We start from the raw sequence: 16,990 nt of genomic DNA on the forward strand, positions 1-16,990 counted from the left end.
CCCTTGTTGCAATTTCTTGTATATTATTTGGCCTACGCCTATATATATAATAACGATTTAGAAACAGCTGGATGACTTTTCTTTTAAAATTGACAATCTTAGATTAAACATCAAATGATGGATCCTGCAAGTTTCAAGTAAAATATCAAACACGAGAGGCACACGAGAGGCAGTGTCTCATCAGGAAATCCAAACACCGAGAGGAGAGTTACGACGCGCAGCGAAGTATTTTTGACAAAAGTCGAGGTGTTTGGATTGCCGATGAAACACTGTCTCGAGTGTTTGATATATCTTCTCAATCGAAACAAAAGCTAAGGAGTAACAGGAGAACTAAAATCGTAAAAATCTATGTTAATTAAGACCGGGTATCCAAACCTCCTTCACGGTTGTGATTTTCTTTGTTTTAACTTGATGAATCATAAATGACTTTCAGAAGGTCTCTGAAAGCATGTAGACAATAAAATGAGAGCCTCGAATGCACTTTCTTTTTCTCGCTGGCTTCAATGTTTGCAAGTGAGTGTCCTCATTGAACACGGGTATTGTTGTTTAGTTTCATATCCACGAGCACAACTTAAGTCAAAAAAATCATTTGAGGAGGCAGCGTGGCGGTGGTTTAGGCGTGTGTTGTTGGGGGGGCCTCCCTTCTTTTTTTTTTTCCCGTTTCACCCCTTTTTCCTTTTTTTTTTTTTTCTTTTTTAAAAAAAACCCAAAAAAAAAAAATTTTTTATCAAACAGAGCCCTCGATAGAAAGTATGCAATGTTTCCTTGTGGCATCTTCTCGTGAATCCATATTCTTCTTTGTGACTTGACACATTTGTCTTAAGGCTCATCAGTTTTTATACTGGCAAATGAAGTCAATCGAGAAGCTATGCCCTTTCCATTTGTTTTTGATTCAATTCCTGTTGGGAGTTCCTTTTTTCTCACAGTGTTTCTATCACTACGAAGAGGACTCCATAATCGCCATAACAGACTTATTTTATTACATATCGCTTACTGCGTTGATTATTTTACAATGCACATAATGTGTATTCCTACAGCTAGCCTGTGTCTTGTCTTACTTAAGGAATTTTAAGCCTCAAGAAGGACAGGTGTGCAACACCAGTTCACCTTATATACGACCTAGATAATGAGAAGCCCGAACTCAATTGGCGTTGCAGGCTATATTTTAGAAAGAGACAAGCTATATATCTGTTATAAACATTTGCACGATCACGCAATAATACTGTACTTGTGCCCTTAAATTCAAAGGTCTTCTCTAATGTCAAACAGCATGTCTCGTAAGAGCACAAACGCTGAATGGCAGTGGCATCAACGCAAGACCTGCCACCGGCTCCAGAGTTGGAAGTTCACGTCCGGGCGGATTCTCGAACTTGAAGCTGTGCAGCAAGCGTGCTAAGACCAGGAAGAGCTCAATTCGTGCCAGAGACTCCCCCAAACAACCTCGACGGCCAGCCGAAAACGGCAGGAAACAGTCGGATTTTGGAGGAACAAAATAACCTTCCTTGTTCAGAAACCTTTCAGGCCTGAAAGTATGGGGGTCACCCCAAATATCTGGGTCGTGATGGAGGGACCATAGATTGGATAATACTGTGGTGCCTTGAGGAATGCTATATCCCTGCAAACTCGTATCCACTGTCGTCTTGTGGGGAACCGCCAGCGGGGCAACAGACGAGAAGCGAAGGGTCTCAGTTGTGGTGGCTTCCAGATATGGCAGATTTTTCTTGTCCTCAAGGTCTGGTAAACGGTCAGGACCAATGACTTGATCCAGCTCTTGATGTAGCTTCTGCTGGACGACTGGGTAATGAATCAGGTACAACATAGCCCAACACAAGGTGCTTCCAGTGGTTTCCGAGCCAGCTATAAACACCTCACTCATGGTCATGATGAGATGCTGATCTGTCAAGAGTCCTTTGATTGACGAGTCCTCTTCTTCAGCTTCTTTCTTCGCTTTCAACAGCGCGTCTGTCAGATCTTGAGGATTGGCAACTCTATTTGCCGCCACATGTTCTTGGTAAATTCTATCAAACAACTCGTCGCGTACTATGCATTTCTCTTTAAGGCTCTGAATAGACTTGAATGGAATAAACCTCAGCCACGGAAACACATCCACAATACTTCCAGCAGCAAGCATACTCAGTATTGTGTGGTTGACTTTCATAAACTTTGTAAACTCGGGATCATCTAGTTCATATCTCGAACCAAACACCAAAGCGCAGATTACATTCATCACAGCCAGTCGAATCTCTTTAGTGATGTCGTGTGGCTGTCCGTTCCTAGAGCGGACTCGTTTCAAGAGCAAGTCAAATTCATCATTAATGACGGACCCTTGGTTTATCCTGCTGTATGTTCTGAGTGCAGAGACAACAACCTTGCGATGTAGCCTCCAGCCGGGAGAATAATCCACAAAACCGATTGCCTTGTCCTTCGAGTAAACTTCTGAAGTGTAGAAACTTGGACGTCCGGCGAATTCGGCTGACTTGGTAACAAGGACCTCCTTAAGAGCTTTTTCACCGCTAACGACTACTACGAGCTGGCTGCCAAGATACAGACGAAACACTTTGCCATATTGTTTTGCCAATTCCATGAGGTCAACATGGCGTGAATCGGCAGCCAATTTGTGCGCATTTCCAATAATTGGTAATGGAAGTGGCCCTGGAGGTAGATTTGTGGTTGTAGTAAAGTGATTGACGATCAGTGTTATTAGAGCTACTGCCACAATAAACCAAACCAGTTCTTCAAACATGATTTTGCTGCGATTCTTCGTCGCTACAACGTAACGTTACAATCATTCAACCTCGTAACTTGTTACAACAGGATCAATAAAGTCATGCATCTGAAGTATGTGCAAATTTGGTCCTTTGTTATGCTTGATCACTTTTGATATTTCGTAAAGACCTAATAAACTATCGCGTCCATTGTTTCTTCTATTCCAACTGAAAGCCTTTCGCTATCGTCTCTGCCTTTCACGTGCATTTAACAAATGATTGTACAAATTAAACTGCTCATGTTGATAAAGCAGTTAACTATGCATATATTGTGTTTTCTAGATTAAACGCCTGGGGGTGTACATGAACTCATCCTTTATATCACACATGAGTAATTTTTTCCACACAACCAAAACACGCACAGGACTGGGACTGAGGCAGCCTTTAAGGTCGCGGGGGACACCTGAGGCTCATCATATGCATTTATTTAAAGCGTATGCACGACGTGCAACGACTGACATGGACGACTTTAGAGATTATGAGAAAAAATTGGGTGCGTGCGCGATAAAAACAAATCCCTGTTTCTTTGATATTTTTTACCAATTTAAAACAACATTACTTTATACGTTTAAATAGATTTTGAGTTTGAGCCTATTTCCACATTATTCTCCTCAGATTACAATACACGGCCGATGTTCCTCTAAAATTTCTCATAAAAGCTTTACCATATTCTCTTCTGGAATATTTTTTGTGGACACCTTCGGAAACATTTGACCATTTGGGAGAACAGCGCGGAACAGAGAGCCACCAGAAGGTATATGATATTATTGTAACAGAAGCGGAATTTTAAAGGAGCGCAGAAAGAGGTGAGGATTAAATAAAAATTGCGTTTAAGCCGCCATAACTTGCTATAAATTTAAATTAAAAAATCAGTTTTTGACAAGATCAAGTCTGTGCATCGATCCGTAAACTCTGCCACAAAATTTTCTCCCTTGCACTAACGAGGCTATAACATCGCCTTTAGTGCAATCTACCAAATAAAAGATACTACATAATTTTCATCATTTTTTATGTCGAGCTAATCGCACCCATAACCACCAAGAAATAAGCGTTTAAAAGATGCAGGTCAGCAATTTCGCTGATTTATTCATGTTGTAGTATCCCCCGCGACCTTAAAGACGTTACCTACTACAACGACAGTGAAACAAAAGACTAAATTATACTCCAGTTATAACAACAAAGGTAACTAAACCAAACGACACATAATTTAAATATGCATACGGCTGTTTTATAACAAAACGCTAAGTAAGGGTGAGTAGGGAGGGAAAATGCAAAAATAGTATTAGCTGCTATATAATTTTCATGTACTTGTTGCGAGAGAAGATAAAAATAAGGATTCTGAAATTGTAAAATATTATATACCGTATATATCTTATATATACCGTATATAAAGCCGTGTAATTCGGCTTTATTAAATGGCCGATTGGAAACAGGTTGGGTAAAAACGCAGCCTGCAGACTGCCCAGGGACAAGATGTGCAGGTTCTCTGTTATAGTGGCTTCCAAATAGGGAAGACACTCCTTGTTCCCAAGTTTTGGGAAACGGTCCGGACAAATGACTTACTCCAGTTCTTGAAGTACCATCTCCTGGGTTATGAATAAGGTACAACAGTGCGCAACACACTGACCCCAAAAAGAATTAAACAAAAAAACCTGCTAAGAACACTCCACCTAAAATTAACAATATCAAGTGCATTTCTCGAGTCTTTGTCTAGTTTATTCCAGTCTTTCAGAGAGTGATAAAACACTCTCTTTACCCAATGTTTGGTAACATAGGGTAGTCTAAGGATGTCTTTATTCCTTTTGTTATAGCTTTAAACGTCCCTGTTGGCTAGCAACTCCATAGAGTGATCCATAAGTCCATTTATACACTTTTACAAACATATATACAGCGATGATAAAATCTACCTTGTTTAAGGCTAAGCCACTTTAAAGTTACGAGGGAATCAGAATCGGAAGAATAAAATGGCCTGTCCAGAATAATTTTAACGGCCTTGTTCTGTGAAACCCATAGGTCATTCATAACATCCACATTGTTCTTGTCGCCCCACACAAGATCAGCATAATCAAATGCTAAGCCGCTGGGGGGGGGGAGGAGGCCGGGAATAGGAGGGGCATTTGAACTTAGCTGAGATTTTCTGTTCAAATGCCCCACTGCAGAGCATTTGTGGATGGTCAAATAAGTCACTAAACTTCAATAAAATTATGTTAGAAAGTCCACTAAAAATGTCAAAAGTCCCCACTAAGGGCAGACAATTGCTGTCAAATCTCCTGCTTATGCCCGGCATCCCTCCGCCTCTGCGGCGCAACAATTGATAGGTGTATTACATGATCTACATGATCAGACCATGTGAAGTCTTAGGCCAGAATAATCCCTAAATATTTGAATGTATTTACACTATCTCATTTACAACCAAAATAGGGAGAGACATTGAGGAAATATTTACTAATTTTCTGTTGCTTCCGATTAACATGGATTTGGTCTTGGTAAGGTTTCAGTGTACGTTTATTCGGTTTAAGCCATATTGCTAAGTTGTAGAGATCTGCATTTAACTTGCTCTCCAGCTTGTGTGGTTCTTTTGACAAGCAGTAAAGAACAGTGCCGTCTGCGTACAATGAGATATCTGAATGTTCAATACCAGCAGGTAGCTCATTGAATAGTAAAGGAACAATAACGGTCTCGATATTTCCTTATGGAACACCGAAAGTAACGGGAAAGGCTTCGGATAATTCACTCTCACGAGAAGATAAGTCGTTAAGAACAAAAATTTCAATTTTGGACAAAATGAAGTTGAATTGACAATTCGGACGCCGAAAGGGAATTTAAATAGCATGTCTCTTGAGAGCACAGACATTGAACGGCCGTGGCATCAACGCAAGACCTGTGATGGGCTCCAGAGTTGGAAGACCGCAACCTGGCGGATTCTCGAACTTGAAGCTGTGCAGCAAGCGTGCTAAGGCCAGGAAGAGCTCAATTCGTGCCAGAGACTCCCCTAAGCATACTCGACGCCCAGCCGAGAACGGTAGGAAACGATCAGCTTTTGGAGGCACAAAACTACCTTCCTCGTCCAAGAACCTTTTGGGTCTGAACTCGTCTGGGTCATCCCAAACTTCTGGGTCGTGGTGAAGGGACCATAAATTGGCAAACACTGTTGTGTCCTTTGGAATATTATATCCCTGCAGAGTCGTGTCAACGGTTGTTTTGCGAAGGGCGAAAGCCCCAACAGACGAGATGCGTAGAGTCTCAGTTATGGTGGCTTCCAAATAGGGAAGACGCCCCTTGTCCCCGAGTTGCGGTACACGGTCCGGACCAATGACTTGCTCCAGCTCTTGATGTACCATCTCCTGTATGTCCGGGTTATGAATCAGGTACAACAGTGCCCAACACACGGTGCTTGCAGTGGTTTCCATACCACCTATGAAGACCTCACTCATGGTCATGATGAGATGCTGATCTGTCAGAAATCCCTTGACAGTCGAGTCTTCGTCTTCAGCTTCCTTTTTTGCCTTCAGCAGTGCGTCTGTCAGATCTTGAGGATTATCAACTCGGTTAGCCTCCACATGTTCTCGATAAATCCTACCAAACAGCTCATCTCGTTCCGTGCATTTCTCTTTTAAATTTTGGATGGACTTGAAAGGAAAAAACCTCAGCCAAGGAAAGGCATCCACCACACTTCCACTCGCAAGCATCTTTAAAATGCCGTCAGTGATTTCAAGAAGATTCGTGAACTGGAGGTCATTCAGTTCATATCTCGAACCAAACACCAACATGCAAATAACATTCGTCACAGCCAGTCGAATCTCTTTAGTGATGTCGTGTGGTTGTCCCTTTCTCGAGCAGATTCGTTTCAATAGCAGGTCGAATTCGTCGTTTATGGCGGACCCTTGATTCAGTACGCTAGTGGTGTATATTCTGAGGGCTGAGACAACAATCTTTCGATGCATTTTCCACTCTGGAGAATAATCCGCAAATGCAACTGCTTTACCGTTATGCGAATATTGGGCGGCAGTGTAGAGATTCGGACGCCCAGCGAATTCAGCCGACTTAGTAACGAGGGCTTCTTTGAGGGCCTTTCTACCACTAACCACCATTGCCAGCTGGCTTCCAAGATAAAGACGAAACACTTTACCATATTGCTTTTCCAATGATGTTAGGTCAACATGGCGTGAGTCGGGAGATATTTGGTGTGCATTTCCAATAATTGGCAATGGAAATGGCCCCAGAGGCAGGTTTCTGGTTGCAGTAAAGTGATTGACGATCAGTGTTACTAGAATTACGGCCACAATAAACCATGCCAATTCTTCAAACATGATCGTGCTACGATTCTATGTCACTACAACGTTGCAATCTCTCAACTTGAACAAGATAGTCATGCATTTGAAGTATATGTAAATTTGGTGTCTTTGCGTAATCCCAAACTTTAGATATTTCTCGAAACGTTTTGTCCAAGTTCCAAAGAGCCCAGTATGGAGCCGCCATATAAGGGGGCCAACTCGAAAACCTAAGGGTTCACTTGGCCTCCTTTCTCTAACTTAAAGATAAAACAATAATAATAAATGTATATAACAGTAAACATAACATAGTTTGTAATTTTTTTACTTTTTTAAATGCTCTGTAAAAAGTTGTGAGGAAATAATGTCTACCTCCGTGGTACACCAATATAGCGACTGAAAATAGTGTAAAGGTCTGGAGCCTACTTTGGTCATGTATGCCACTGATTAACTGTATTTGACAAGCAAACATTTACATAACCACTTTTCCTGCTACTTTAACTTCTGAGACGGCTAGCAATCACAAGATAAATACATATTTTCAGTGACAAACATAATCGTAACTTTATGTAAAGTACCGCCATAACTCTGAAATTCAGAATGCGCTTGTTTCCAAATGAAGGACGCTATTGAGCTAAAAAGTTGTAAACAAATATAATTATATTAAACAATGGCTATTCTTTCGTAATAGGCTTCTTTCGATATATTAAAATTCAGCTTGGTAGCGAGGCCTAGAGGACACGAACAAAAACATTTTTACAAGCATGTTTATTCATTTCTTTTGTTTGTGTCCACTAGGCCTCGCTACTAAGTGAGTTTTAATATATCGAAAGAAGCCTATTTCTTAAACACACAACAAAAACACGAGCAGGACTGGGACAAGGAAAGGAGGAGAAGCCACGAGCCAAGCGGCTCACACTGCCGGAGCTTGTCCCGGTTTCCGTAGCATTAAGCGGCTAGGAATATTTCTACTCCCCCCTGAATGGGATGCTAGTCCATTGCAGAGTTCCCCCCCAGCATTATGTCGCCGGTACCCATTTATACACCTGGGTGGAGAGAGGCACTATGAGAGTAAAGTGTCTTGCCCAAGAACACAACACAAGTGACCCCGGCCGGGGCTCGAACTTGGACCGCTCGATCCGGAGTCCGGCGCTCTGACCATTAGGCCACCGCGCCTCCCATAAGGACTGGGACAAAGGCCGCCTTTATTATGGCTGTTTTCCAACAAACACTAAGTGAGGGTGGGTAAAGATGACGACAAAACTTGTTGAAGTTAAACTTCCGTTCAATGCCGGTCAAAATACCGGCCTGCTGGCGACAAAATTGCGAAATATTTCGGCAAGGCCAGAAAATAAAGCCCTCCACAATGTTAAAAGAAGAATATTCTACCAGTCAATAAAAGAGGCGAGAAAAATTGTAAACATAACTGATGCTGATCTCGACTTTCTCTTGTACAAATTTTTCATATCCGTTAACAAGCAAAATGTCAGCGAGTATGAACCGGCTACATAAGCGAATACAACCTCTCATGTTTGGCCTTATAATTAATTATTTTAACTTCTTTTTAAACGAAACACCGAACCTCAAATAAACGCTGGAGCTTTAATTCAAAAAGCGACCTCGTAGACCCGGCGTTTACATGATTTGAAACCGAACTGTTGCCGATAAAATGAGGATACTGACTGCGACAATTTTGAGTTTACATCGGCATCATATATCTGTCGTTGGACTCTGAATCTGTGAACACTGTGATTGCCTTAAACAAGGCACTTTCCTTTTTTAGTACATCTCTTAGTCTGAGCGTATATGTCACTTTAAGTGTACCCAACCCCCATTTTTTTCCCTAAAAAAATAATTGTTATTCGGAGTATTTCTGCGAACAATTTTGTGCCCCACCGAAAACTCGGCCAATAGACCTAAAACGACGCAATTTTGTTTCACGGCCGTGTCTTGAGGGAACTGGGTCCAGCGGCTATTGTGACGTCTACCCAGAAACGCAGAATGTTCTGCGGCTACTCATTTCACTGAAGGTTGATGCGATACTTATCCGAGAATTGTCTTAAAATACCTTCTAGATGCGTTGTTGGCGGTTATAGCAACACCCTAGATCAAAGAGTCGAGCTGTTGGAGGTGCAGCCAGCGAAGAGAATTCATTTTGTCTTTCTATAGCTAGATTTTGTATTCCTCCAACTGGTCAAATATGCATTTTAATAAAGAAATTAAGGGATTCTGTCTTAACACAGGAACGAAAAAATCGAGAAGTCAATATCCGGCGAGGCGTTATTAATAAATTCTGCTTTGGTAGCAATGTCTTTTACCGTCGGCGTCGCTCGATTACAAAAAAGTCAGGTATGCCATCGGTGCCTTTGTACGTATAGGCCAACGTTATTGTTCAGTCTCGAGATTAGTTTATAATTTATATGTTTTTGTGAGCCTTAGCTGAACACGTATGTTGCTTTCTAAATTTTAATATGAATAGAAGCTCAACAAAAACAAAATGATTTTTAATTACATTTCGCTTTTCCAGTTGACATAAATTTTCTCACTTCACGCATTCCTCGTGTTTTAATTACATTCGATGGTACAAGGTGTTTCAAGGCTTAACCAAATTTGAGTTGTACAATAATTGGCATAACAATGCATATGGGTCCAAGTCACTTGATATTTAGCGAATCTAAACATATTCACAACCCGATTTTCTAAAGCTTCTCTCGAAATATATCTGGCCCTTTGCAATTGACCTGGACAAGGTTTCACTAATTGGACTGACAGACATCGACCAAAATTTGAAAGAACTTTCAGAATTAGCCAGGAAGACGTTTCTGTGTCAACAAAACGAAAATCTATTGTGCAACGGATTTCATTGCCGTAAAGTTGTAGTATTTGAAGCTCGCCGCAAAACTCTAAGCACAACCATGTTTGAAGATTGGGTATGGTTTATTGTGGCAGTAATTCTAGTAACACTGATCGTCAATCACTTTACAACAACCAGAAATCTACCTCCAGGGCCAATTCCATTACCAATTATTGGAAATGCGCACAAATTAGCTGCCGATTCACGCCACGTTGACCTCGTCGAATTGGAAAAACAATATGGTAAAGTGTTTCGTCTGTATCTTGGCAGCCAGCTCGTGGTAGTCGTTAGTGGTGGAAGAGCTCTCAAAGAGGTCCTTGTTACAAAGTCCGCCGAATTCGCAGGGCGTCCGAGTCTTTACACTACAGAGGTTTACTCAAAGGGAAAGGCAATCGCGCTAGCAGATTATTCTCCGCAGTGGAGGTTGCATCGCAAGGTTGCTGTTTCTGCACTCAAAATGTACAGTACAAGCAAGCTGAGGCAAGGGTCCGTCATAAATGATGAATTTGATTTGCTCTTGAAACGAGTTCGCTCTAGAAACGGGCAGCCACACGACATCACTAAAGAGATTCGACTGGCTGTGATGAATGTGATCTGCGCTTTGGTGCTTGGTTCGAGATATGAACTGAATGACCCCGAGTTTACAAAGTTTATGGAAATCACTAGTACAATGGCGAGTGGGGTTGCGGCTGGAAGCATAGTGGACGTGTTTCCCTGGTTGAAATTTATTCCATTTAAGTCTCTTGAGAGACTAAAAGAGAAATGCAAGGAACGAGATGAGCTATTTGGTACGATTTATCGAGAGCATGTGGCGGCGAATAGAGTTGCCAATCCGCAAGACCTGACAGACACGATGTTGAAAGCAAAGAGAGAAGCTGAAGACGAAGATTCGTCAATAAAAGGATTCCTGACGGATCAGCATCTAATCATGACCATGAGTGAGGTCTTCATAGCTGGAATGGAAACCACTGCAAGTACCTTGTGCTGGGCACTGCTGTACCTGATTCATAACCCGGGCGTCCAGCAGATGCTGCATCAAGAGCTGGATCAAGTCATTGGTCCTGACCGTTTACCAGAACTTGAGGACAAGAAGAACCTGCCATATTTGGAAGCCACCATAACTGAGACCCTACGCATCTCGTCTCTTGTCCCGCTGTCAGTCCCTCACAAGGCCACAGTGGACACGACTCTGCAAGGATATAGTGTTCCTAAGGGCACGACAGTGTTAACCAACCTATGGTCCCTCCACCACGACCCAGAAATTTGGGATGAACCCGATGCTTTCAGGCCTGAAAGGTTCCTGGACGAGAAAGGTAATTTTGTGCCTCCAAAAGCTGATCGTTTCCTTCCGTTCTCGGCTGGGCGTCGAGTTTGCTTAGGGGAGTCTTTAGCACGAGTTGAGCTCTTCCTGGTCTTAGCACGTTTGCTGCACAGCTTCAAATTCGAGAATCCAGCCGGGTGCGATCTTCCAACTCTGAAACCCATCACAGGAATTGTGTTGATGCCACAGCCTTTCACCGTTTGTGCTCTCAAGAGACATGCTGTTTGACATTCTGTATAAATAACTGGTCAGCTGGCTTTTCTTATCCTGTAGTCATGAAGTAATATGCATGCCCTTTTACTTTTGCAGATTATCGTTTAGTTTCATGGTACCGGGGGTACTTGACTTTCCTTATCAAGTGACTAGTCTTATTCAATTTCCCGACCATGTCCAGTTGACTAAAATTTGCTTTCTGTCATGGATTACAAACATGTTTCACATAATGAGTTAATACTACATAAGGCAGGAGATTCAGCTAGCTCTTTAGAGGTGTATTTAAAAAGATCCCTGCAATATGATTATAATTAAGATATAAATAAATACAGAGAGCAGATTAAATTACTTATTACGTAGATCAGAGATGTAATTATTGTGATTGAGTACATTTTCCGAGTCTTATCTTACTAATTAAGTATTTCTATTGTCCTTTATAACGTTGATTTTGAACATATAATTTTAATTTCTTTTAGACCGATAGATAACAATTAATTTTCCTTTCGCCAGTTAATAGTCGACTGTCCCATGCAGTTGCTCTTTTATGGCTGAGATGGTTTTCTTTAATTCGTTCTTTTAAATTCAATTTATATGTATCTTCGTGTATTATAAGAATGCATATTAATTTTGCATTGGCTACAAAGAAACTATTTTTAAATAGAAATGCTTGATTACAATCGTTACACGAATACAGGAAAATTGTTGTCAGATATGTATTTAATTCATAAATATTTAGTATTGTTAGCGACTCAAACATTGGTCTTGATTCTTCTTATAATTTGAGAAGTTTATTATAATATTTAACAATTCTATTTTGTATCATAAAAATAGACATAAGCCTGGTAGAATAGGTACTTGCCCGAATGATATCACAATATGTTAAATATTGGTAAATCATGGTGTTGGTAATGTTTTAAGGGATAAGTTATGCCTTGGTTTAGTCATTGTGGTGTTATTTTTTTGAAGCTTTCATTGCAATATGATTTATGTGATACTTTAATAAAAGTTCTTCATCAACAAAAAATCCCAAGAATTTTGTATAATTAACTTTTTCAGTAGGGTTTTCACTTAAAATAAAAAATGCCTCAAATGTCATCAAGTGTGTTCTGTTTACATTTGCTGATAACTTGTTGGCAGTTTACCACAGTGTTGCCTTTTTAGTTCTTGATTCAAAGTTTTGGAGAGAGTTTCTATGGAATAAGTCATGATGACCCAAGAATTAATTTGTGTCGACTGCAAATAGTACAATAGACGATATTCGAGTATTCTTGGTTTTCATGTTACGTCATAAATTTTTGAAATCAAAATTCACTAGGCTATTAAATTTTCGTTGTCATTAGAGTAAGATAAGTAAAAATTTTTTTTTTTTTTTTTTTTTTTTTTTTAAGGTTTTTTATTTTTTTCTTTTTTTTTTTTTTTTTTTTTTTTTTTTTTTTGGGGGAACATATCTGGTCATAGTATAAATGTAGATTAGGAACAAAAGAGGCCCAAGCACAAAACCTTCTGCCTCTCCGCATTTAATTGTTAAGTCGTATAATTTTGTTTTTTCTGTTTCCTTAAACCATTCCAATGCCACCCTAATCTCGTCCCTAGAGCCCGCTTTTATTTCGGTCGGCACTAGCTTGCGTGGCCGGCGTTCAAAGGGGAAGGAGAAGAAGAATTCTCCAACGTAATTAAAATATTGTGCAGTGCAACTGCAGGGGAAATGATTAGGCTTTGCCATCTTCGTAACAGAATCGCCGTGTACGATCCGGTTTATCTTGGTTGGATACTTAGGGGAGGGTGGACTCGAATATGCCCCGTTCCCCCTTCAGTAAAACACACCCACAGAAGAGCACTGGGATACTTTGTTTTTATTAAGAGAATGCAAGACTGAAATCAACGAAACGAGGTTTTAATCGGATCACAAGCGAAATCTTTCGAGTTTAATGTAAAATAATTTGTCGCCAATAATTAGATCTCTAGTGTGTATACAATATAGTGGAGTTAAAAGTATGCAAATTAAGGTAAAACAGACTTACATTTGCCTTCACTTGGTTACAAACAGATAACTAAATTTGTAGTAGAGCTATTGTCTGGATTCTTAAACGCCATTGGTCTGTTTACGAAAAAGATAGCAGTCCATTGTTCTACTCATATTTTAGTGATAATCTACCAAGTTATTTTACTAATTATTTTAAATTAAATGAAATGATCCATAGCCATAACACTAGAACAGCCTCAAATATATATATTTTTTTTAAAAGGAAAAATTTTGGGAAATTTTTTCTTTATTTTGGGGGGGGCAAAATTTAAAAAAAAATTAATAAAGAAATTAAAATAAAAAAAAAAAATATTATTTATAAAAAAAAAAAAATATATTTTTTTTATAATATATTTTTTTTTTTTATATTTTATTTTTTTTTTTTTAAAAAAAAAAAACCTTTTTTTATATATTTTTTTTAAATATTTTTTTTTTTTTTTTTTTTTTTTTTTTTTTTATATTTTGATTTTTTTTTTAAAATAAACTATATCTTCTTATATATCTCTTTTTATTTTTATTTTTTTTTATATAATATATATATATTATATATATAAAAAATAAAAAAAAAAAAAAAATGAATAAACGTTTTGATTGGCCAACTTTCTCCCAAGAGGCCCGGTTCGAGCAGCCGCACTGTAAGAGACATTTTTTTTATTATTATTAACAGTCAAACCCCTTAATACGGGACGAACTTCGGGACCAACCTTTTGAACAGATCCCGATCGATGGTCGACTGGTCCCCCTCTTTAACTCGGGGCTTCGCCTTGTATGTGAGTCTGGATCCGTCACCTTTACAGACTAAGCAAGGAGTTCCTATATCATTTTTCTACACACCTTTGAGAACAGAAAAGTCGAAAAAGAACAATTAAACATTTCAGTGTTTGGTCAAAATGTGGTTGAATCGACATCACGATTCCGACGAAGTAGGGGAAATCAAACAACATGTCTCTTGAGAGCACAGACGATGAACGGCCGGGGCATCAACGCAAGACCAGTGGTGGGCTCCAGAGTTGGAAGATCACAGCCTGGTGGATTCTCGAATTTGAAGCTGTGCAGCAGGCGTGCCAAGACCAGGAAGAGCTGTATTCGTGCCAGAGACTCCCCTAAGCAAACTCGACGCCCAGCCGAGAAAGGAAGGAAGCGATCAGCTTTTGGAGGCACAAAATTACCTTCCTCGTCCAGGAACCTTGTTGGTCTGAACTCGTCTGGGCCATCCCAAACTTCTGGGTCGTGGTGGAGGGACCATAAATTGGCAAACACTGTTGTCTCCTTTGGTATATTATATCCCTGCAGAGTCGTGTCAACGGTTGTTTTGCGAGGGGCGAAAGCCCCAACAGACGAGATGCGTAGGGTCTCAGTTATGGTAGCTTCCAAGTATGGCAGATTCTTCTTATCCTCAAGTTCTGGTAAACGGTCAGGACCAATGACTTGATCCAGTTCTTGATGCAGCATCTGCTGGACGCCCGGGTTATGAATCAGGTACAGCAGTGCCCAGCACAAGGTGCTTGCAGTGGTTTCCATTCCAGCTATGAAGACCTCACTCATGGTCATGATGACATGCTGATCCGTCAGGAATCCTTTTATTGACGAATCTTCGTCTTCAGATTCTTCCTTTGCCTTCAGCAACGCGTCTGTCAGATCTTGAGGATTATCAACTCGGTTAGCCTTCACATGGTCTCGATAAATCCTACCAAACAGCTCATCTCGTTCCGTGCATTTCTCTTTTAAATTCTGGATGGACTTGAAAGGAAAAAACCTCAGCCAAGGAAAAGCATCCACAACACTTCCACTCGCAAGCATCTTTAAAATTCCTTCAGTGATTTCAAGAAGATTCGTGAACTCGGGGTCATTCAGTTCGTATCTCGATCCAAACACCAACGTGCAAATAACATTCGTCACAGCCAGTCGAATCTCTTTAGTGATATCGTGCGGCTGTCCCTTTCTCGAGCAGACTCGTTTCAACAGCATGTCGACTTCGTCGTTTATGGCAGAACCTTGATTTAGTACGCTAGTGGTGTATATTCTGAGGGCTGACACGACGATCTTTCGATGCAGTTTCCACTTCGGAGAATAATCCGCAAATGCAACTGCTTTACCGTTGTGTGAATAATGGGCTGCACTGTAGAGATTCGGACGCCCAGCGAATTCAGCCGACTTGGCAACGAGGGCTTCCTTGAGAGCCTTTCTACCACTAACCACCACTACCAACTGGTTTCCAAGATACAGACGAAACACTTTGCCATATTTCTTTTCCAATTTCGTGAGGTCAACATGGCGCGAGTGGTGAGATACTTTGTGTGCGTTTCCAATAATCGGTAATGGAAATGGCCCGGGAGGTAGATTTCTGGTTGCAGTGAAGTGAATGACGATCAATGTTACAAGAACGACAGCCAAAATCAAACAGGCCAGTTCTTCAAGCATGGTCATATCATTTAAGGATCGTACACGATAATTAAGTACATTCTGTCGAAAAGAACAATTCTTTCTTTAATGAACACGTGATGAGTTTCACGAGGTTCTTGAGATGTTGATGGGCCCTTGTTAGTTCGACCTGCACCATTTTCAAGGTTCTTCAGCATTGGCTAAACAATGAAAATAGAGGTTTTTAATCTGTGCAGGTCAAGCGCCCTTATTAACGTTAACAAACATGTTGGAATATCACGCGATCAAGACGTGTAAATTTGCATGAAGATGGTTTCATTTATCATCGCACACCGTGTAGGTCCGTGAAGTACAAAATATGTGCGGGTTCTACTTTTTGCAGATTTAAATTAACGATCTGCAAAAGAAAAAGTTTCCGCGAATTCTTTTTTTTTTTTTTGCATATTTCAGACTTTTGATGCTAAAATGATGATTGTATAAGTTGCTTTGTGTTTTACATGGTTATGTCAACTAAAGACAGTTAACATACAGTATTGTTATAGGTGCACCTTAAAATATTCTTCTCTTTTTTGGATCACTTTAAAATGCAAAATTCATTTCATAATAAAGGTAAGGAAAGGTAAGGTTTGCGTTTGAGACTAGTGGCCAACATGCCGAAGCTTATCCCGGTTTCCGTATTAAGCGACTAGGAGTATTTTTACCCACGAAACCTTTTTAACGAAAAAGCATGCAGATTGCACTTCTTGCGGTATAAAGAAATGGACTTTGATAGATGGAATTGAAATGTCGATGCTTCGTTCACTGAAGGAACAAAAAGAACAAATCAAGAGCGTAAGGGCGGAAGAAAAAAACGACGAATTTGAAATGGGAACACAAGGTCAAGAGACGCCAACTTCAATTCAATCCAGAAGCCGCAAATCTTTTCCTTGCGTCACGTGATAGACATACCACACGAAAAACTTACTGTTCGCAAAGGTTGCTTAAAATGAATTGCACTTCACCCTCGTGCGAAAAATGGTTTCGCGTTTAAATTGAGTTCACTGTAGACGTCGAAGCACCGAAAATCTTTTCACTGTGTTACGCGATATATATATAGCGCAGGACAACTCTTACTGTTCGGGAAGATTGTGCCTCGTTTGGAAAAGTGGTTTTGTGTTAAAA

The 16,990-nt window shown here is 40.2% G+C and overlaps 4 pseudogenes; 1 reads left to right on the forward strand and 3 right to left on the reverse strand.

Annotated features, from left to right (window-relative positions):
* Nucleotides 1-745: 745 nt before the first annotated feature.
* On the reverse strand, nt 746-3,152 carry LOC144665941 (steroid 17-alpha-hydroxylase/17,20 lyase pseudogene; annotated as a pseudogene).
* A 2,033-nt stretch (nt 3,153-5,185) lies between these two features.
* LOC144665872 (steroid 17-alpha-hydroxylase/17,20 lyase pseudogene) lies at nt 5,186-7,126 on the reverse strand (annotated as a pseudogene).
* Nucleotides 7,127-9,681: 2,555 nt separating this feature from the next.
* On the forward strand, nt 9,682-12,053 carry LOC144666793 (steroid 17-alpha-hydroxylase/17,20 lyase pseudogene; annotated as a pseudogene).
* A 1,977-nt stretch (nt 12,054-14,030) lies between these two features.
* LOC144665898 (steroid 17-alpha-hydroxylase/17,20 lyase pseudogene) lies at nt 14,031-15,922 on the reverse strand (annotated as a pseudogene).
* Nucleotides 15,923-16,990: the final 1,068 nt, after the last annotated feature.

The sequence above is a fragment of the Oculina patagonica genome, chromosome 9 (assembly GCF_052425735.1).
Source record: "Oculina patagonica isolate OP01 chromosome 9, crgOcupat, whole genome shotgun sequence".
NCBI lineage: Eukaryota > Metazoa > Cnidaria > Anthozoa > Scleractinia > Oculinidae > Oculina > Oculina patagonica.